At 56.0% G+C, this 22623-nt stretch overlaps 1 pseudogene; it reads right to left on the bottom strand.

The window, feature by feature from the left end:
- Positions 1-1142: 1142 nt before the first annotated feature.
- LOC119111178 (delta-1-pyrroline-5-carboxylate synthase-like) lies at positions 1143-22362 on the bottom strand (annotated as a pseudogene).
- Positions 22363-22623: the final 261 nt, after the last annotated feature.

The raw sequence follows: 22623 nt of genomic DNA, 5'->3' as shown, positions 1-22623 counted from the left end.
TTCCCGCGCAACCCACCTTCCCTACCAGAGTGACAGGCAGGCGGCGCCATGTTGCAGCAGCAACCAAGCGCGTCGCGGCGACAGCGACGGCGACGACCGGCAACATGCGTTGGCCGTTGCAAGGCGCTGCCGTTTGACAACAGGTTGCCGCATTTGCGGCGCTGCCTTTTGACAACAGGTTGCCGCATTTGCGGCGCCTCCCGGCCAATCAATTAGCTCTGGGAGTGACGTCACAGGCAAACCAAGTAGCTAGGCCATAGGTTGATTAGGCTTAGTGATTGCAGTTGCCGTTGAACAGTGGTGCCTTGGCATAGACCGAGGGCACGCGGAGATCAGGATCTGACCCGCTCATAAAGCGCCAGTTGGCAAATATCCTAGCATTGCCATGAAACCATGACTTTTTTGTCATTAAGCAAAGCCTTCACCTCAGGTTATTTGGCAATTTGAATGATAATACGGCTTATACGTCGATGGCACATTGATCGTGGCATTTGGTCAGCACTGGCGATGGCACACACTAAGAGCGCCGCGAGTCGTTCGGTATGAGTCATGTATGGCGAGTCTGCAAGTGACTGGAATGCAAATAAGAAAAACTTATTTATTTTGCACTTTAAAAGCGGGCACTTGGAAACCCAACCACAACCGCAGTAACTCCGCACGTGCACGATCCATTGAACTGCATGCACTGGTCCCCGAACAACCCAGTCATAAAACAGCTGCCATGATAGCTTTCACTGTGGCTCTCAAGAGCTGGCTTGGCTGGTGTGTCATGACCGCAGCACTGTCTGCCAAGAGACGTCAGGCTCGGTCGTCAGCTGGCGTTCCCTCCAAACTTGAGTCCGCCGCGCACGGTTGTGGACGGAAAAGAAGATGGCAGTCAGCAGCGCGTGGCGAGATGCGCCGGAGCTTTCTCGTTCCGTCAAACGCAGCATGCGTGAGCACTGTACGCTTCTCAGAATCAATATCAGTGTTCATGCTCCTCAGTATCAGTTCGTCCACCTAGGGACCCCGACACGGGAGCGAGTGCGGAGTCAGCCAGCGCTGTCACGACCTAGCCAGGGCCGGCTGGCGACACCTGAAGTCTCCACCGTCGTGGCGTCGGGGCTGTTCCTCCGCGGCACCACGGGCCCGCCGGTGTGACGTCACTCCAGCACAGACTTGATCTTGTCCGTGCCGCGGACGGCCGGCTCCTCGGGTCCCTCGTCCACGGGCAGCGCCTGGTGCACAAACGCGTTGCGCCCCGTCTTGAAGTCCTCGACCGTGTCGCCGGAGCCGTGCAGCACCCACTTGGTGGTGAGCAGGCCTTCGACGCCGACCGGACCGCGCGCGTGGATGCGGCCCGTGCTGATGCCCACCTCGGCGCCCAGGCCGAACCGGTAGCCGTCGGCGAAGCGCGTGCTGGCGTTGTGGAAGACGCAGGCGCTGTCGACGCCGTCCAGGAAGCGGGCCGCCTCGGCGGCGTTCTCGGTCACGATCGAGTCGGTGTGGCCCGAGCCGTGCTCGTGGATGTGCTCGATGGCGGCGGCCGTGTCGTCCACCAGCTCGATGCAGCACTCGAGGTCGCCGTACTCGGTGCGTAGGGACGAGGCCAGCGGCGGGCCGAAGGTCAGCAGAGAGTTCAGCCGCGGCCCCGAGCGCAGCTGCACGCCGTTTGACTTGAGCATGTGGCAGATGCCGTCGAAGATGTGCGGCACCTTCATGAGGTCCTCGTGGAGCAACAGTGTCTCCATAGCGTTGCACGCGGCTGGGTAGTCACATTTGCTGTCCTTGACTGCGAATCAGACATACCAAACAGTGTCAAGGCATTGCGAATAGGTCGGCAGCACCAGGCGATGCTATTACAGTTTGTAAATACCGGCTGGCGCGTCGTTCACAAAACGTTTCTGAATACACAAATGACACCAGTGAGCTTACTGCAACATTTTTAGGGACCCATACTCAACGCTTCTCGAGGCTGCTGAACACTGAACAAACACACGACCCGTAGTTAGTCCCTTACCATCTGTAGCGCTTTTTCCATATCGGCGTCCTTATCGATGTACACGTGGCACACGCCTTCGCTATGACCCAGCACGGGGATGTGGCGGCTCTGGGTCTGGATCTCGCGCACCAGCTCGCCGCTGCCACGCGGGATCACCAGGTCGATGCAGTCGTCCAGCTGCAGCAGGTCACTGATCTCCTCCCGACCACTGACCTGAGGAAGCGGTGTGATCGGGTCATGTGCCCGGGTCCCGTGCAGGCCTCCTTGTCACCGCCTCGTGGGTACGGTGGATGGCGGCGGTAAAATGTGCCGAAGAGAAAATACCATGTTACACCATAATCAGAACATGATAAGAGCAGTGTGCTATTTATACTTCTGCCTGAAGTGACGAGAACCGCTCAAACACTTTGTATTTGTCACTCCCGTGCGCAGTTTGCACGGCAGTCCGTAATTCGATTTTTGGGGAAGGAAATGCCAGCAGCCAATATCGCACAACTCGCAGCAACCCAAGCAACTTGAATTGGATGGATCTTCCAAAGCGCATGCACAGTTCTGGGAATGGTTCTCACCAGTCCTACGGCGTTCTTTGGCTCCGACAGTGGACAACGCCTCCTTAACCAGCTGCATGAGGTATTCGTTGCTGTGCTTGGCCTCGCGTCCACCCTTCAGGAGAAGCCCGTTACCCGTGCTGATGGCCAGAGACGCCACCTGCAAGGGAAATGTTGTGATGGCCGCTAAACGCTGCCAGTTTCCGCTTTGCAAGAACTGCATCAGACCCCAGACGGCGTGCGTAACGAATGAGATGGCTCGGTGCTGAGTATTATCAGATGTACATCAAGGTGCGGCCCGCTTAAACCAATTATGTACGTAACCGCGTACCAGAATTATAACAGTATTCAATACCACAAACGAGCCAGCGATTAGCCAAACGTTCATCAATCCACCACGGTACTCACATTCAACACGTTCGCCAATCAACGAGAGCACATTCTCATCGCCACCTTAGGACCTATCACTCCTCCACCCCTCCACGTCACGGCCACACTGCCGCGCGCTCACCTGCGGCAGGCAGTCGGGGCGCGACTCGAAGATGACGAGCAGCACGCCGAGCGGCACAGTCACCTGGCGCAGCTCCATGCCAGGCGCCAGCTGCGTGCGGCGCAGCACGCGGCCCAGCTGGCGCCGGCCGTCGGCGGCGATCTGACGCAGCCCGCTGGCCAGCTCGGCCAGCTTCTCGGGCGTCAGCTTCAGCCGCGCCTGCAGCGCCTCGGACAGCCGCTCGGCCTTGGCCTGACGCAGGTCCTTGTCGTTGGCGGCCAGGATTTCTGGGCAGCGCGCCTCGAGCAGGCCGGCCAGAGCGGTGATGACGCCGGCTCGATCCTGCCAGCTCAGCGACTGCAGGGTGCGGCCGCCGCGCCGCGCTGCCGGCGGGGAGCAGGTCACGGACGGGCCAGACGGTTTCCAGTCTCGGTCCCACGGCTGGCTGGTCACAAGTCACATGAGCAATGCGCTATGGCCTCGTAACACGCCCATAAAGAGGACCACACCCACCCCGCCCGCTCGGCATCGCAAGCGCCACTCACCGCCCTTGGCCAGCACCTCGACGGCGGCGCCACCCGGGTTCTGCTTGGCGATGAACGTGCCGACCCGCCGGCCGGCCACGATGTCCTTGATGGCCTTGTCCTGCAGGCCATTGCAGATGACGACGGAGACGCCGTGGTCGAGCGCCCAGGTGGCTGCCTTGGCCTTGGAGTCCATGCCGCCGGTGCCGACGCGGGACTTGCCGCCAAACTGCACCTCGTCGGCGCCGTCGCTGGGCACGTACGTGTCGATCAGGCGCGCGCCGTCCTGATCTGGCGGACGCGTGTACAGGCCGTCCACGTCCGTCATCAGGATGAGCAGGTCGGCGTGCATCTGAGCGGCTAGCCGCGCCGCCAGGCTGTCGTTGTCCTTGATGCTGATCACCTGGGGTGGAGAGGCCGGTGAGAGGATGTGGGAGGCGAGGGAAGGAAGCACAAGAGCAGACACTTGTAAAGCAAGACTTGGGTGCCCACGTGTCGACGTCACTAGCAAGGTAGGTTGAATGACAGTAAATGGAAAATGCGAATAATCTCAAGTTAAATGGTAAATGGAAATGTCGGGTTAAAATGGCGGTTGGCGTGATCAGATGTACTTCAGTGTTGAAATGTAGAGAAATACGGTGGTCAAACCTAAACAGAGCGTGAAAAGAAACAGAAAGAGATACCTGGTGGATGGTGTCGGATGGCGTCGCGTGTACACAGCGAAAGACAGAATGTGAGGAGAGTAAGAGATACCTGGTGGATGACGTCAGATGGCGTCGCGTGTGCACAGAGAAAGACAGCATGTAAGAAGAGTCAAATGCGCAAATACGTGCGGCATGTCACGGTTATCCACGCATGGGTTAGGAGATTAGGGCATTGCTGGAGCACGCGACGAATGCGGTCTCATGTGCGGCCTCCCGCTGTCGCCAGTCGCCACGGCTGCTGCTGAAATTGACCATCCCGCTGGTGTCATCCGTCGTCGCGTGCATCGCTACAGAAGGCACGGACTTCCTCAAGCGTGGGACACTGTCCACCACCGCTCAGCACTGACCACCGCCAGTTTGCGGCAGGAGAGAGCACGGGCACGGGTTGAGACAGAGCGCCGAGAGCATGCGCCATGCACGTAACTGGAAATGTCAGCGGCATAGTTTTGTTTTATTTAAGTTAACTTAGTTATAACTTTAGTTTTATTAAAGGGAGTGTCACCTTAGGGGTATATCTTGCAACAAAAATGAACTGGAGACACCTCGGAACCATTACGTCTTATCAAAGCGCTGGTGCATATACTAGCGTGAATGACGTCAGTGCGACGATAGTTTGTGGTTGACACAACGGGCGACAAGGGCCAGTTACCGAGAAGCGCAGTGGTTTAGCGGTTGAACCAGTGGGCCGCTATAGACCATGTGATGCTTCATTTTCCCAAGCTGTAGGGCGCTTCGCAAACCGCCGCTATGGTAAATGCCGTAAGAGAAAAATCCAAAGCCATAGTATAATGTTTCATTGAATTTGCGGTATAATAGCCTCATGTTTGCTGATGTTTTATCATTTCTCACACAGATTTTGACAACTTGGTATGCCGCAAACATTAAAGAACAAGCGTGCTGGAAAAGCGTGGTAAATGAAATGCATTACTTTCATGGTCGTGAGCAGGGAGTCCAATGGGATGTCTCCAGCAGTAGCGGCTACTTCAAAAGAAATTATAAACTGTTCAGAGGGATCTCTATAAAACCGGTATTAATGATCAAATCGGAGGCGTCTAATCCATCAATAGATGAAGATTAAAATAAAGGTGGCATGCTCCCCTTAACGCAATGCCGTTCAGCTAAGTGACTCCGAAATCTAAAACATGAAATGTCTGGTGAACGCGAATCTGAAGTTGTCATTTCAGCTACCCTCCCTTCTAACACAGAACTTCGTGACAACTGCGCAAAGTAACCTATGGATACAAGTAGATGTTTGCCTTATCTGCATTGTCTGTACGTGTTTGTCCAACAAAATACACGCAAACAAGTTTGAATTTATCAGGAGACACACATGCGTCGTCGCTGCTATGGTTATTGAGCGCCAGCGACTGTAGTAGTTACATTTGCGGCCAGGGGCCATGGTGGAATTAAAACAACCCGCCACCTCTCGTGTGAGCCGAGGGAACTAGCCACTAGGACAGTATCCCCCTACGCATGCAAGTACCTGCAGGCATAAGATCATGCATGTTGATTCTTCCCAAAGCGTGGCCAGGTGGCGCAACTACGGGCAGCATGCTGACATGAGGGGCGGAAAGCCGGCCACCGCTGCCCGATCTCTACACGCGGCCAGCCACCTGATCTACGGGTCTACGACAGGGTTAAGGCACGGGTGCTCGTCGCTGTTGTCGCTGGCTGCACTCACTGGGCCTTTTGCTGGCTGCAGACGCTGAAAAGAGAGCGCGGTTACCAGCGGCGGCTCGCCCAGGTGCTGGACTGCGGCACGGGGGCGACTTACAGCGCCGTTCGCAGCAGCAGACTGGAGATTGACGTACCACCCCTTTCGCCAACACTCGACCAAACAAACTGCTAGCTGTAGGGGGAAGTGCAGAGAGGCCAGCGACGTTAATTGCATTCCTTGGTTAGACCGATGCTTACATGATCGTGCCTAATTTCTTGAGAAGCGGCGGGCAACGTTGTTGAAACGCGACCGCGGTGCAAAATGAAAAAAAATCCACTAATGCTCCTCATAAGCCAAACCAACATCTAACACGCCACTGAAAAACGGCGCATGCTCCCAGTGCAGGTGCAAAAACATAACGGACCGCACAGTGTATGAGACATGCAAGCAGGTGTGGTCCAGTGAGCTCTGCTAAGTGAGCGAGGGGAGTGGCTTCGCGGAATGCAGACTCACCCCAGCTAGGTCGTCGTCAATCTGTGCCGGCGGCGCCACGGCGTCGTTGGTGTTCACGATTGGAACGATGTTGAGAGATATCAGCTCCGACATAGTCTCGTACAGGTTCTGCTTGATCTCGTCCGAGTAGAAGTCTGGCCGTGTGATCAGGATCTGAGGTGCGATAAGACGGTTTGTTGAAAATGCTAGCAGGGTCACGTCCAAGCAACCAGCCAATTTTCGTAACTTATTCTTCACCTTCAAATGTATCTGGCCGTGTCACTAGCAACGCCACGCGCTGGCGTTGCAGGCGAGAGCGAGTGCCATAGATTCACAGTCATCGCCGCCTTGCGATTTGCTGGGAAACCAGTCGGGCTACCACCGGAGTCCGCTGCATTCCCCGAATTCATTTTAGTTCATGGGACCTCCCGAGGCTGCTCGGTGGCCGGAGGGCGTAATCAGGTTGCGAGCCACGGCGCGGTCCGTGGCCCACTCCCGTCGTGTTACGTCACCGGCCGTCGGCAGTTATCGCGTTACAACATCGGCGGGACGTGACGACGGCGGCGGGCTGAAGAGAGAGGAGCGGAGGGTTGTACGATCTTACCGGTCGCCAGACGGCCCGCGGACCACGAGAGCGTGTCGCGTCCGATGGACACCATCGGCCACTGCGTGGTACGGGAGAGAGTGCCCCTAGTACAAATGCCCCTCCGTTTTGGACATAAACCAAACGATATAAGCCACGCGCAGTTCAACGCAGTGAGTTTTGATTTTCTATATCACGTGCAGACAGTTGTGTTATTATGGTAACAACTGTTAGGGCAAGAGACAGAGACAGAGACAGACAGAGACAGACAGAGAGGCAGAGACAGAGAGACAGACAGAAAGACAAAGACAGAGAGACAGAGAGACAGAGAGACAGAGGGGCAGACAGAGAGACAGAGAGACAGAGAGGCAGAGGGGCAGAGGGCCAGAGGGGCAGAGGGACAGAGGGACAGAGGGAAAGAGGGACAAGGGGCCAGAGGGACAGAGGGTCAAGGGGCCAGAGGGACAGAGGGACAGAGATAGAAGGAGAGCGAGCGTTTGAGAGCTTGAGAGTGAAAGAGAGAGAGAGAGATAGAGGGGGGGGGGGGGGGGAGAGGCGGGGGAGGGGCATTGGCACATGTGTTAACGCCTAGCCACCCACAGTTCGCTCTATGTTCAGCTCTTCGTGACACAAACCGCCAACGGCCACAGACATGTGGGGCCGTTGCTTTCCCGCCTCGGTGAGCGCGCTCCACCGGGGCTCGATTAAAGCAGCCAATGCGACTTGCCGAGGGCACATGTGTAGCGTCGCGTGTCCTACCTGAGCTATCCGCACGCCGTACTGGGCGAACATGGCGTCATAGAGCGACATGAGGCCCGATTGGCCGACAGCGGCAGCCGCCCGCGGCTCCAGCGTGTAGATGCCGCTCCTCTGAAACAGTCGGCACAGGCGCCCTCTAGAGACACGCGCTCTCGTGACGACAAGATTGCTGCATGTGCTAAAAGTGCCAGCACTGTTGACGTTGCTGCACATGTTGCCGGGAAATGACGACGGGGTTAGATGTGAATCCCCTTCTACAATGGACAAAGAGCCCACACGTGTGGCACACGCACACACACACACAGCTGAGGCACTTGTTCTAGAATCGTTCCGGGAGCAAGAGGCTGCCAGATCTTTTCGATTATCTTATAGTTATCCCGGGTAAGAATGACATGCGGCATTATCTGATATGATGTCGACTTTGTTCAATGCACACGAGAGCTTTGTTAAACGGATACGAGTTCCGATGCCATCGTCAGAGTAGCGGGAGGTTGAAGTATGCCGGCGCTCCATCCGGCCGTACCCGGGCCTTGATGCCGTTGTTTCCCGAGATGGTCTCTCTCATGCTGAGCGACATGATAAGCTCTTCGGTCAGCTTCTGCTTCCCGAAAGCCACGGATCCTGACGTGACCATCAGGCACTCGCGGCCCTCGTTCTGCAGCTCTGCCACCTGCGCGCAGGGGTCACACCGGGGTCACGCCGGAGCGGCACGCCCGAGCCGGCCCCAGCCCAGCACGGCCACACCACCTAACCAACATAATCGGTTGCAGGCCCCCGCAGCAACAGAAACACAGCGGCTGCGCCCCGCAGACGAACTGCAGAGATGACGCTTGATCCGTCAAGTACGCTCCGGCGATACGCAACCTGTGAAGCGACGAGTGGTGCGGACTGCGGAGGCAGCACGAGACTTTCAGGTGCGGCGGTTCGATTGGCTGTAGAGTGCGTCACCACCAACGGCCGGACAAATCATCGACGGCGTTCGGTTGGCCAGCGTGCAAGAAAGCCCAGCGGGTGCAGAGGCGGGCTACAAGCCCTCCGAATCACCGACAGGGCCAAGCGGAGCGCGGGGCGGGGAGACCGGCAGGCTACCACTCCTCAGTGATGAAGACAAGCATGCTGATCATGTTTTCCTACCCTCTTCCATGGCAAGGGTGAACACAGCAAGTACGTAATCCAACGCAGTTCCTATGGCGCCGCTCTCACCGACGCGTTCACTGACCACATCCGTCTCAAGCTACGCCATAATACGCAGCGTGCACACGTAAACCTCGCTAGATTTTTGCCGGCGTGGTAACTTATTTTCCTGGAACGGACACGACCGGACGAAGTCTACTAATCTTACCTGCTCCACGATGGATGCGAGTCGTCCTAGCCCAGGCCGCACTCGTCTTCACGCGTGATGACCGCAGAGCCCATCTTGACGACGATTCTGCGGGAGTTCTTCAGCTGCTGCGCTCCTTGAACGGGGCCAGGCTGCTCTCCGATGTGATCAGTGTCCGCCTGATGTCACATGACCGCCCTGCGAACGGGCTGCCATTAGCACAGGCAGACGCGCGTCACATGACAGCCCAGCAGGTCGGCCTGTCCGAAGGGCCTCGGACCGCACAATGCCAGCCCAGCAGGGCAGCCTGTCACGAAGGCCTCGGACCGCACAGCACCAGCCCAGCAGGGCAAGCCTGTCCGAAGGCCTCGGACCGCACAAATGCCAGCCCAGCAGGGCACCTGTCCGAAGGCCTCGGACCGCACAACACCAGCCCAGCAGGGCAGCCTGTCCGAAGGCCTCGGAGCGCACAATGCCAGCCCAGCAGTGTCGGCCTGCCTGAAGACCCCGGAGTGCACAAGACCAGTCCAGCAGGTCCGCCTGTCTGAAGACCCCGGAGTGTACAATACCAGCCCAGCAGGTCTGCCTGTCAGAAGACCCCGGAGTGTACAATACAAGTCCAGCAGGTCTGCCTGTCTGAAGACCCCAGAGTGTACAATACCCGCTCAGGCAATCCGCGTAGATCTCGAAGATAACGGACATAATGCAGGCGTGTACGCAAAAGAAAAGGGAGACAGGTCAATCCAGGGACGTCCATGAAATACACTGCGCAGTTTTATGCATTTTTCAACCGCCCTTCGCCCATGGTTACGCATTGGTTGCGTTGGGTGAAAACCCCCCCTGGGTACTTTGAATTAACCGTAACATCCCAAAAGGAAACGTTTGTTTGAACCCTGATTGTGGAAAAGGAACGAACCGACGAGTGTGTTGCTCATCATGAGAAGAACCCAGCGGTGTCCGGCTTTGATGTCTTAGAATGATTTAACAGGATCGCGTCATTATTTGCAACCGCACCAGAGCGTGGCATTGATCTGCGATCGCCCCTGGTAATACTTCGATTATGTTCTAACGGTCCCTCTTTCCCATCCACGCGTAACGCAACATGCGGACAGCCCTGTTGTATGTTGCTGTGTCTTGCGCTGCAGACCTACGCACCGCCATATCGTTCGTCATGGTAAGCAGAGCGTCTTAATTGCCGCTGTTCGTCATGATCAACAGAGTCGTAATTGCAGCCATGTACGTTGATGTCACCTTAATAGCTATCACAGAAGTGGCAGACATCCTCAAGACGCGGCATGATCTCTAACCCTTTCGTTCGACAAGTATTCGTGGAAAACATTATGGCTTCAACTGCTCAAATGTGACCATTCCAAAAACCGTGCTAAGGTTGCAACTGTCTGGGGTCACCTCTCAACCTACATGCATTATTGACACACTTCAATCGCACTAATGTGAGCTTTTTTTCTCGCGCCCCATAGATAGCTGCAGGCAGCGATGCTCCACGCGGTCGCGTTTTTGTTGAGTTCTTAACCGCAATTACTTTCGAAACGTCTGCGTGGTAACGCCATGGTAGTGTCCCACGCACAGCCTACGTAAGCGTGTCCAGTGTCCCACACACAGCCCACGTAAGCGTGCCCAGTGTCTCACAAAAAGCCTACCTAAGCGTGCCCAGTGTCCCATTCACAGCGCATGCAAGTGTGTCCAGCGTCCTAAACACAGCCTACGCAAGCGTGCCCAAATACGGGTTGAAGGCATAGCATGCCGTGTGTTGTCCGACAGGAAATCGCCTTTCCACCGCGGGATTCCGCGACTCATCGCGTTATCTTGCGTCACAAGCGGCCGGTTACCAGGGGCTCGGTCGTCCATACCGCAGGTCCCAACGCCGGCTGTCACACGGAGCCAAGGTGATGGGGCTCACCACTCCCGGACTAACGGTGCGGCAGGGGGGGGGGGGGGGGGGGGAGGGCATGGGGAGGGTGAGGCGGGTAGAGGCCGCCGCACGGACCCGATCCGACCCGCGCCTGTCGGCACGCTCCGATGACGTCACATCGGCACCTCAGCATGCCCGACGACCTCCCACGCCGAGCGGCACATGGCGCCCTGATTCTGAGACGGCCTTGAGCAAAGGCAGACTTTCACAGCAAGGCTGACGAAGATTCTGGGGCTCCTAGTACGCATTAGATGCTAGAAAAGGTGTAACAGTCACGCAGTCGGTGGAGGAGTGTGTTGCCAATCTTCACTGCGCGAGGATATTAAACTATATGCATTCGGGTTTTCACGTACATTTGAGCTATAGCTTAACCCATATACAGTGCAGTGGCTAGTGTAGTCGGAAATGTCAAGAGATGATTTCATGATAGGGCATGTAACATTACTGTACGCATTACTACGAGGCATCAAGCTTTTACCTACAATAATCTTAAATTGACGCAGGTATTCCCGCTGCCTTCATGACCGATTTGGGCTGTGTGCCACACTGCCTTCATCAATCACGCGGCTTAGCCAATGGATGCGGCCAAGGTGTCGACGTGTTTTGAAGGAACTTTGACGTCCGTTCCCAGGTACAGGGCAGTAATCTGGGGATCAGGATCTTGACGTGGTGGACTCCCCAGCCCCCCCCCCCCCCCCCAACCGTTCCGTCCCGCCCGCCGCCACGTCCGGCACCACGCCACGTGGCACCGGATCCGCCAGCTCAGCTGTCATGCGGCACCGGCGGCCGTTTTTGGCAGCCTTTTCCACGCACGCAGCCCGGCGCGCCAGGAATACCACCGCGTCGGCCCGGCCGACGGCGATTGTACCCGCCAGCCCGGGCCAGGTCAGCGGTATCTAGGTCATCGCTGTGCACGGCACCCCCGTGCGCGCCAGGCCGGTCGATACGGTAGCGGCGAAAGTGACGCTGCACGCCGGGTCGAGGTGGGTAGGTGGTACAGCAGGTGCCGTCCCGAGCGCGGTCGGCAACAGACAAGGCCGGAGGCGGGACCCGCCGGCCCGGTCACGTAACAGGTGTGTACCAGTGTGAGCCGGCCGGCCTGTGCGACCGCTGGCACCGCGGCTCAAGGCGCGCACAGCTGGCGGCGGCCGAGTGACGGCCGCGCACGCTGTGACGGCGCCGAACTTTGGGCAGGCGGTGAGTGGCGTGGGCCCGACGCGCCGCCCAGCTCCGGTGGCCCGCAAAACGGCCTGACGTTGGACAGGCAGGCAAAGGGCAGCAGAACAAATGCCCATGCACGGTCCACTGGTTTAGATGCAAGGGTTCGATAGGCATAAATCGTGCCTGATAACGTAAAAAAGCATCGTCCGACCACGGGATCACCTTCCGGATGCACATGACACCAAGGTGGTGCCCAACGGTCGGAACGGGACCATTTGAAGCCGTTTGCAAGCGGAGGCAGCTGCAGATACTCTGCTTTCTACCGTCTCATTACACAGCCCGTGGGTTGAAGTCAAAACGCATTTGTCAAAGGCCATTATGCACACAACTTGTACTACGCCAGCGCGGAGTACTGTGTGCTAAGATCTAGACAGTTCATTTAGGCTGAATCAATGAGATCATGAAAAACCACACCGGACAGTGGCTCCCCTGCATGCGACACCCATCCCACCCTACCGGTGGGACTTACCTTTTTCCAGGAGGCGGTGGAGAAGAGGCGGACGCCGCATCCGATGCGCGGGGCAGCCGCTCGGCCGGCGGAGGGGGAGGCGGCCGCCAGCAGGGCACCAGGCCGGGCGCCGGGGGCCGGCGGAGGGGGAGGCGGCCGCCAGCAGGGCACCAGCCGGGCGCCGGGGGCCGGCGCGGCCCGTCCGCACGCGATGGGTCAGCGCCAGCAGCGGGCTGGTGCCGGCGGCGCGGCCCAGCAGGCCGGCCGACGGGCTGCGCAGGCGAGCGGGCGCGGACATGACGGTCACGGCCGTGGCTCACCGCCGAGTGAGCGTCGGCGCCTCAGCTGGTGGTGCCGGCTGTGCGCGCGCAGCCCCGGTGCCGGCTGACGTAAAGCCGTCGGGGTCGCGGTCAGACGGCGGGCCTGGCAGCAGCAGGCTCGATGGCGGCCTCAGAGCGGGTGCAGCCACCGACGGCCAGCGTCGGAGCCGATCGGGGTGGAGAGCTCGGCCTAAACGTGCTACGGCGGGTGCTGGGCCGGAGTCGAAGAGGGCTGGGCCGGACCTGACGGAGGATGGGCTGGACACAACGGAGGCTGGGCCGGACTAGATGGGCTGGGCCAACCTAGACGGGGGATGGGTCAGACTCGATCGGGGATGGGCCAGACTCGATGGGGATGGATCAGACTCGACGGGGGACGGGTCTGGGTCGGACTCGACCGGGATTGGGACGGACTCGACGGAGGCTGGGCCAGACCCGACGGAGGCTGGGCCGGACTCGACGGATGCTGGGCCAGACTCAAGGTGGACCGGTGAGCGTTCGCTGCTGCCTTGGCTCGAAGACGTTCCACAGCGGAACTATTTAGGTCCGTAGCCGTTCTCCAGCGGAGCCGTCTGGATTCTCAAGTGTCCCGGGCAGACTGCTTCTGGCTGCAGACGTGCGCTGCAGACGCTGGTTGGGTTCGTAGCCGTTCTCCAGCGGAGCTGTCTGGATTCTCAGGTGTCCCGGGCAGACTGCTTCTGGCTGCAGACGTGCGCTGCAGACGCTGGTTTCGGCTGACAAAGGGGTCTGGCTCCCTGCTATCCGAGGTCGAAGTTGTCCTGGCGCCGTCCCAGCGAGGAATGGCTCGGGGTCGCACTGGAGCCGCCGACGCAGAGGATTCCAGGCATGGACAAGACGGGACGCGGGCGGTAATCAGCTGCTCGTGCTGGTAACGCTCGAGTCGTTCTGGCCTCGGCCCGGCCCGCCTCGCTCAGGTAGCTCACCTGAACCCGCCCCGGGCTAGCGCATCTCACCGGTGATTTTCCATCACCCTCCGCGCCTGTCTGCGTACCTTTCCATTACTTCTTATCGGCTTGCCATCATCAGTGGTTCTCAACTTACAGCGTGGTGACGTGACGATGTCAGACTCGGCGGCCCTCAATGCAAAACCAACATCACGTGGTTGCAACACATGGTGACAACGGTTAGTCTAACTGAAATAGTAGATATACGGATACACCAGAAGTCACCGCCCGTTCCAAGAAAACTGTGGTGAGCGGTGGCTTTCCATTACGTCACTAAGCTTACGCACCGCAGAGTACAACGCAAAATGTTGCACCGAAGACCCGGTACCACAGGCGCGCGAGTTTTCTGACGGTGTGTGTGACAGCACCACGTGCTTCCAGTCTGCTTGTTTTGAGTATCTACCTCCGTTTTGTGATTCACACCAGTTGGAGGTGGAGTCACATTAATCATGCTAGACTTTAGTTCGACTTGAATTCGCAGGCACATCAGCCATAGTCACAGTGGCGACGGGGAGGAAACCACTGTGATTTGCGGTGCGAGGGGGTGCTATTTTTTACAAGCAAGCAACAGCCCCATTGACAATATCTACCCACTGCGAACGGACTAACGGACCCCACAAACACGAATAGATACCGTACGTAGCATATCAATGAGCCATCGATGTTGGTTTACCTTGCTTCCTCAGGCGGCTGTTTCAGCTGCGCGCCATGCATATTTTGCTATCCGCCAGTCTTGTTGCTAAATTGAGGCTGTTGTGCTCTTCGTGTCGCAGCCCGTGGTGGTATCGATGAGGCTTACAACCAAGTAGTAGTTCTGATCACCAGATCTTGGATTTATGTTCAGCAGTGTCTTGAAAAACTGCGCTCGAATCTGACAGGGGTTAAAGTCCCGAGGCCTCCCTTGGCTGCGCCATTGACTTCGATGGATATAAAAAGTTGACAAGTGACGGCACGTACAGCATGTCCCCCCCCCCATATACGTCATCGATAGAGCCTAACATGCGCCCAGTTGGGCGTGTGGTTCGCTTTTCTCCGCGAACGCCGTTACAAAATGTGAGTGGGATCTGGTTGGACTCTGGCCGGTTGCCCAGTCGTATCCAAATTTTGGCGCAGCATTTGCTAGCAGTTGCACCGCAGCTGCTTTCGTGTGGGCGGTGGTGTGCGTATTGCGGTTGTCGTCTTGCGCGGTTTTTTATTGCATGATGGTGATCCAGACTGAGCCAGGTGCCAAGCCAGGGGAGTTCAGAAATCGTATTTAAACCGTGCATCCAAAAAGATTGAGCTTGCGTTGAACGTTCCAATCATGTGTTACTAACTATAAGTTACCAAATTACCGGCATCTTCCGGTGGTAATCGATAGTTATAAAGCCAGCTTGGCCTATCGATCGCAGTCTTTCGAAGTTTCGTTCAGGCAACCAAGCAGCCTCATTTGAGCTATGTGATTGGTGTGTAATGTCAAACGCGGTGCCAGCCCAACGTGAATCAAGCCTAGTGTTAAACTGTTTAACTACGGACAACGGTACTCTTGCCGGTAGAAGAACGTTCCAACCTTTATGACCAGGTAACTGAGTGAGTTCCGAAGGACGAAGGCATTGGTTTAAGGGTTTCACAGTTTCCGTTGGTGTCCTTTTGTCCACTTGTCACTCTCGAGCAGTGCTTTCAGGAACTTATCCACCAGCGGAGTCATGCCTTCATGGAACATCCGGGGCACTGTGACGGAGTCTCTTCCGCGACGTCGGTGGAGCAGCAAGGGCAGTTTGAAGCGTCGAAGTCTCTCGGATCATGGCCGGCGCATTCATGGACGTATTTCCGTTATTTGCGAAGACATTGGGAATGCATTTCACCTCCCCGGTCGATGTAAGGTAGAGCTGCTAAGCCGTAGATTACTCAACACACATTGCCGTTGAACTGGGCTAGCTTGACTCCACCTGTTTATTGCGTAGGACCAGGTGAAAGTTGAATCGGCACTCGGTTTCAGTGTCAGTTCAAAAGGGCAATCGTGCACCGAGCGCAAACGTCCGCAGCCATTTTGCCACAGTCATTGCGTGTTCGTGGGGAGCGTTTTGAGTGCTCTGCGCTGCGTTTTGCTTTTGCCTCTGTATGGACATAATTCACAACAACCACCGCTTGTAAGAATTTTATAAATGACTTTGACTATGAATATGAGTAGATATTTCTTATCGGTTTAAAATTGGTGGGTTGTTGATTTGTCACTTTTCAATGGCCATGTAGAAAACCGCCTGCTTGGCCTATTTTGGTTATTGGCATATTTGGTCATGCGCCTATTTTGTACTTGGAAACCAGATTACAAGACCAAACAGGTCCAGTAGACTCTTCCAAACGATGATGTTGTTAGCAAATGCAACACCAAACGCCATGAAGGCTGTTTGAAAACAACATCGCAAAATGTGATTTTCGGAATAGGAAGGCAGCATACAAGGTTTACTTTGTAAAAATGTGGTGGAAATAACTGGTCAACTTCATGTGATACAATTTGTCCCGGGATAAAAAGGGATTGATTTCCCAGGTTGGGAAAACATTACGTACCTTTTCCAGCACTGTTTAACCTTTTCAGATAAAATAACGCATCATTAGAGTTCATATTGTTTTATAATCATGTTAATGCTAGAGTTCGTGCGAAGAGAAGCAGCGCAAGAACAGAGGCTTAAACGCGTAACTTCTCATATAAAACAACCTGTACTTCGGCCAGGTGAGGCTAGGTCCTAAAACTTGAAGTGTAAAGCAATTTCGCCCCTGCCCAGTACTACAAATGTTTAAACAAGACATTGGCAATGCACTGCATGGGTTACTAGCTCTTTGAAATATTGGAAAAACAGGCTGAGGCTGAGTCCCAACTGGGCCTGGCAACGTCAGAGGCCGGCTGGCGCCGTTTCAGAGGCCTGGTCGCGCCCTTGTCGGGGCCATCCTGACCCCGCTCTGCTCCGCATGTTTCTTGCTGGGCCCATCCCTGGCACGGACTCGTGGCCAGCTGATATGCAGCGTTTCTACCAGATAGGAACGGACAGGGTGCCAGTTCCCAGTTTGTGCCCAGCGCCTGCTCAGCCCACGCCGGTCTCATGGTATCTGCCCAGCGTGTGACCTGCTGGCGCCCAGCGTCCGGCATCTCCCAGCGTGTGGCGAGACGGCCTGACTGTGGGCGGGCCGCAGTCGATCAGAACAATGCTGTGATGTCCGTCTGGAGCTCCGCTGGGTTTCCTGTCATTACCCAGGCAGTCTGCCCGCCGAGGGCCCGGCCGGGTTCATGCTAAAATGCTAGCTGGGTACCTGTTATGGCCATAGCTTTTTTTGACGTCCATCTCGCTTAGTTTGAGAGCCACTGAGGAACTTGACAGGCTCGAGCCACGAAGAAGCTGCGTGGTCGACGCGCCCACCCAACCAGCAAAACAGTGACCACTGTCGTCAAAGCAGCGCGAGGAGGAGGGCGGGTCGTACCGACTGGACGCGTGCAATGGGGCGTCCCCGGCCCTGATATGACAGCTGAAACGACTTTTCTACCAGGAACATCAAGTGGAAAATAACCCGCGCCCGCCCGCCGAAGAATCCGCACCGCGTGACATCTTAACCCACTCAACGAGATTTTAGTTCTGAACGGAGTTTTTTGCCGGCAGTGTTGTGCCGGGCATGCAGAGTGGAGGCTTTAGGCGACAGCGATGGTAGGAGCTACCACGTCAGAATGGATGGTTGCAGCCATAGGTGAAGCACGGCAGAATCACAAACACCAAGGTGAGAATCATGGCGAATTAAGGTGATTTTACTGCAATTTACGTGATATTTTTTAAGCAAACTGCATTTTAAAGGAATATTCGGCCACGGACTTTGTTCGCGGAATAGAAAAGTTTGAATATCAAACGGACATCAGATATTAGCTAATCTTGATGGCGTTTTTTTCCCAGCACGTGATGAAATGGCAGATTTTCCACACTTCGACCAAACGGTACAAAACACCACACACCATCACGACCCATTTATCTGTTATTCCATGCACGACCCCGTTCAAAGATCAACTTTACCCAAATGGCTACGTCTCCTCCGTCAAACGGCGTTGGTTTTATGTCGCTGCGACGCTGGACCTTCGAAATCTAGGCCCGCTCTCGACCAGTGCGGTGCAGTACAAGACAGGTTATGCAGTGCAGTACAGAGCATGATGTCGTGCAGTACATTACAGGCAAAGATGAGCAGTAATGAGATGCAAAGCGCTTATGAAAAAAATGAGCACCGGGACTGATCGAGACGATGCTTAAACAGAACCTTGCCTTGCTTAAACAGAACCCGCAGTTGCTTTGCGGTCTCGCTAATGACACTCCCAATCGAAAATCAACTCCACAACCAACGATGCTGTTAAATGCATTTAAACGTGAAACACATATAACCAGCACCGCCATGAGTATTCACGGTCATAGGAAAACGTCATTTTTTCCCTGGTTCCAATGGTGTTGGGAAATATCTCTCACTGGTCCATGCTGACCGTCAATGCCCCCACGTTGGACTTGCAGACAACGTGAGCCGGCGGGGGGGCGGAGGAGGGGGTGCGAAGAGACTGGCAGAGGGGAAAATTGGTAGCGTGTTGCACGATATCCGCACCTGGATGACCACCTTGTCAGAGGGACGTGTTTTCTTCAAAGCCGTCCGTTTCACCTCACTCCGTTTTGCATGAAGCCAACCCCAGTTGAAACTGCAATTGCCTGACGAGCGCCACTAAAACGATCTTAACGGCTTGTGTTCTCAAGGTGCATATGTACCTTTTTTGCATGCATAGAAGTTCAAGAAAAGACTTTGATGCCACTTTACCCGTACTTTTCCAAAAGTTGAAGGTCAATAGGTAGACGAAGTTGGGTTCCAGTAGCACCAAAATGACACCTTCCATCATGGAAGTGTTTTCAAAATCTTCCGGATCGTGATCGTAACCATCCACGACACTAAATGATAAGAAGTCCGGCGGTAATGCACGCTGAAAAGCTGCGAGGATCGCAAACATCCCATCCGCCTCACTGAAAAGTAACACGCTCTAGTTAAAAACCCATGCCGATCGAATTATATGAGGGAGTACCATTGCGGCGCTTATATTCGCTCTACCAGCGATGATGGCGTGCGTTTGGTGAACTGTGAATGACTGAGCTTCCGTAAACAGTGCAACTAAAATGCAAAACCATCCGAGAACCATGTGGCCGCGTTAGTGCGCAGGAGTCGGATGGCAGCAACCGCAGTCCGTCTTGCATACAAGCATGATCCTGTCGTATGGTCTTACTGCACAAACGCAGCCTTGTTGACGGTACACCAATATCTAGCAGTAGATGACGGCCCAGGCAGGTTTATGCTGCTGCCTCCGGAGAGTTTATAGTCTACGACAAAACCGAATAATTTCAGGATTAGCTATGCGTGCCTACAGCATTTGCACAGTTAGTGTACAAGGCGGTCGATCTGTGCGGCCACATGCTCTCATAGATCAGGAAATCACTGCAGGATCTCAAACATCTACGGATGCTGTCCAAGACGCTCAAAACCAAACAAAAGAAAAAGAAAGCCAAAAACTTGACGGCCGCAGCTCCCACTGGACTACCTAGCGGCAAAATGGGTCCAACACCGCCTCCGCAGGGCGTCACCGAGGTTGTTTTTAGTGTGCCGTCTCATGGCGGCAGTCACCTCGTGGCAAATGGTGTCGCTCTCATAAACCTACATGGTGTATAGGTGTACCTGACACCTTAAGTCTGCCTATATTAATGAACTTATTTGTGATCCTTGATACCAAAAAGCAGCTGTAGTGTGTGTGCGAAAACAGACCATAATCTGCATCACCGGGCTTAAGCGTCCTTCATCGCAGGTGATCCTTGCACTTAAATGACGTGCACGAGGACCGTCCCACAGCTAACGGCCACACACGCCCTACTAACCAAGACAGAGCCTGGGCTGGCCAGCCGGATGCCTCCACGCGCGTCGGCGCCGTCCGCAGAGGATCTGACCTCTGACCCCACCGGCTCTCCTCTCCACCTGCCGTCGCGGGGCCGTCAGCCGCCCGGGTCCAGTGCTTGCCCGAGAGAGCGCAACAAGCCAGACCGGTAGGTGATGCTGGTGACGTAAATCTGCAGATAGGCTGCATGGGTGACCCGTGCCGGTTGGAAAAGTGAGCCAGGGCAGGCATAAGGTAGGCGACGGCGACGGACACGGCTGGCTCATCTGCAGGATGGTGGGCTGCCGGGGTCACACCAGGCACTCATCGCTTATACTGAGAAAGGCAGAAACTAAAAATGCGATTATGTACTGTGCGGCCACTGCGACATTATTATTGACATGCAAGAAAACACAGTCATCCCTTTCAACACAAAACCCAGCTTGACTCGTAAGGCACCTTTACCATAACGTCTGTAGAGATAAAACACTTAGATAATGACCACTGGGTCACTGGCAGCCTCCATACACTGGGTCAAGGCAGCCTCCTGCCGAAAACCGTGCAGACCAAACACTGCTCTCGTGACCTAGTTCAAAACAAGTGCAACCTTTCCTTGTCTGTGTCAACACCGCCGTTGCTGGTTGTAAGGGCCTCCGCCCACCGGGTTGCCAGGTACAGGAAGGCTAGGGCCTGCAAAAAATGCTTTCAAGTGACACAGCCACAGTTACGACCGCAACAAGGGTGGCAGAAATACAGCCAGAAGGGCTCCATACGGCCGGCGCGCCGCCGCGAGCGATAACGGGCGCCGGCTCCTCGACCCAATCAGTGCCGGGCACAAACACCCCGCATACAGGAGCGAACCGAAGGCCCGTGATCTTATCTCTCGGAATATTGCAGGGAGATAAACTCCCCAAGAGCACACGACTACACCGCCGGGGGGTCACGCCGCGAACTAAACCTAGCGAACGGCATATACTGTGACGGATACTGTGACGTCGTGGATCTCCGGCTCTCCATCGGCGCTCACAATTCCTCGTCATCATCGTCGTCGTCGTCGTCGTCGGATAACGAAGGCGTCGGGCGCACGCAGCAGCGGCTCCAGCGAGGCCCAGCGCTGGCCTATCTTGACTGCGGTGCAGGCGTCGCACAGTGCGCAGAAGAGACCGGGAAGTCCGCGTTCCAAGCCGCTGCTGCCATCCGGGTCGGCCACGATGAAGCGGGTGGGTACGGCGAGTCGCGGCAGCTCTTACCAGGCCCGCGTGCGCTGCTGGAGCTGTTCCCGTACACGAGACGGGCAGCCGGGCCGCGGACACGCCACTGCAACAGAGAAAGTTACAGGGTTAGATTGGCCGCCACAGCGCTACGCACATCAGGTGTTCTGCCGTGATGCCATGGTTAGGCCTGCGGTGACACGTACAGTGACAGCTCCGCATGCGCGGCGCGCAGCCGACTCACCTTCGTAGTTGCCGCCGCCGGACCGGACGTGCTGGTGTCGGTTGGCGGCCGCCTCCAGTCGCTGACACGTCGTATGAGGTCAGGTGAGGTCATGAGACCCGCAGATGTAGCGCGACGAGGGGAATGCTCTTACTAATCCTAATACGGTTGAAACACATGGCTAACTTACATGGTGTGGTTAGCGGGCATCCCGAATGCAATCCTGATTCCAGCATGATCCCATCCGATGCCTCATGCTAGCGCCTAACCAGCCAGCAATGATCGGCATCTCCAGACAAGAGCATAACGGTGGCAACAGTCGCACACCACCGAGGTCACCCGGACGCTGTGACACCCGACCTTCACCCAGCGTCCGCAGCCGCCAGCGTGCCGCGAGAGGAGAGAGCGCTCACCTGTTCGGCGACAGCCTCGGAGGCTGTGACGGCACGGCACACCGGTGCTAGACGGCGGGAGGCTCGCTTCAGACGCCAGGCAGTGCGCGGCTTCTTCAGCGTGTCGATGCCGGCGGTCGGCCTGCCAGGGTGGGACCTCGGTCAGCACGGTGGCGGCTAATGTTCAGTACCTTTTCCGAAAAAAGATGTGCTCTGGCAGGACCCGTAGGCAGAGACAGTCCTATTTTTATCGTCTCATTCACATACTTTTTACCGTGCATGTCTTGTGCAATATGTGAGGATGAAGGAGGGTGAACCATGTGTAACATGCAGTTTAGCACGAAAACACGAAATTGGCTCATGACCATGGATGTTGGTGACCGTCATTTTTACTCCTTCGCCACGCAGTACCACTTCGGCGAGGTGGTGACGACACCCTTTTCACTCGTAGCGTAGTGTCGCACTGCCTGCGACAGGAAGATGACCTCGTCGTCCACCTCATAGACTCCAAAGCCGGTCTTCAGGAAACCGTGCTTCGTCTCCGGCGACCCGTGGGAAAGACGGAGTTTCTTAAGAAAAAAAAGACGGAGTTTCTTCGGAGAATTCGTAAGCTGACCGCCTAGTGGCGCGATCAGACCAACGTCGGTGACACATATCAGTGCATCCGAATGGCTTCGCCTGACGCCATGCGGAGGGGGACAGAACTGACGTTTGTCTTAAGCGCAAATAGGTGGCAGGTCCTCCAAACCCGGCCGGTTCCTACGTTCTTCCCTGCTGCAGCTTACGGGCGGGCAGGCATTCCAGAATGCACTTTACAGGTCGATATTAAAAACGCAAGTTGCAGTTCAATGTACTGGGTTCAATTTCAGGACCGATCAAGCGTGAAGTCGAAAAGTTTGCAATTTTCAACTTAACAACGTTTGCGTTGCCTGTCCTAATCAGGACACAT

Source organism: Pollicipes pollicipes, unplaced genomic scaffold, assembly GCF_011947565.3.
Source record: "Pollicipes pollicipes isolate AB1234 unplaced genomic scaffold, Ppol_2.1 Scaffold_7261;HRSCAF=8764_pilon_pilon_pilon, whole genome shotgun sequence".
NCBI classification, from domain to species: Eukaryota; Metazoa; Arthropoda; class Thecostraca; order Pollicipedomorpha; family Pollicipedidae; genus Pollicipes; species Pollicipes pollicipes.
The sequence above is the reverse complement of the archived record's forward strand: the minus strand, read 5'-3'. Positions and strand labels throughout refer to the sequence as shown.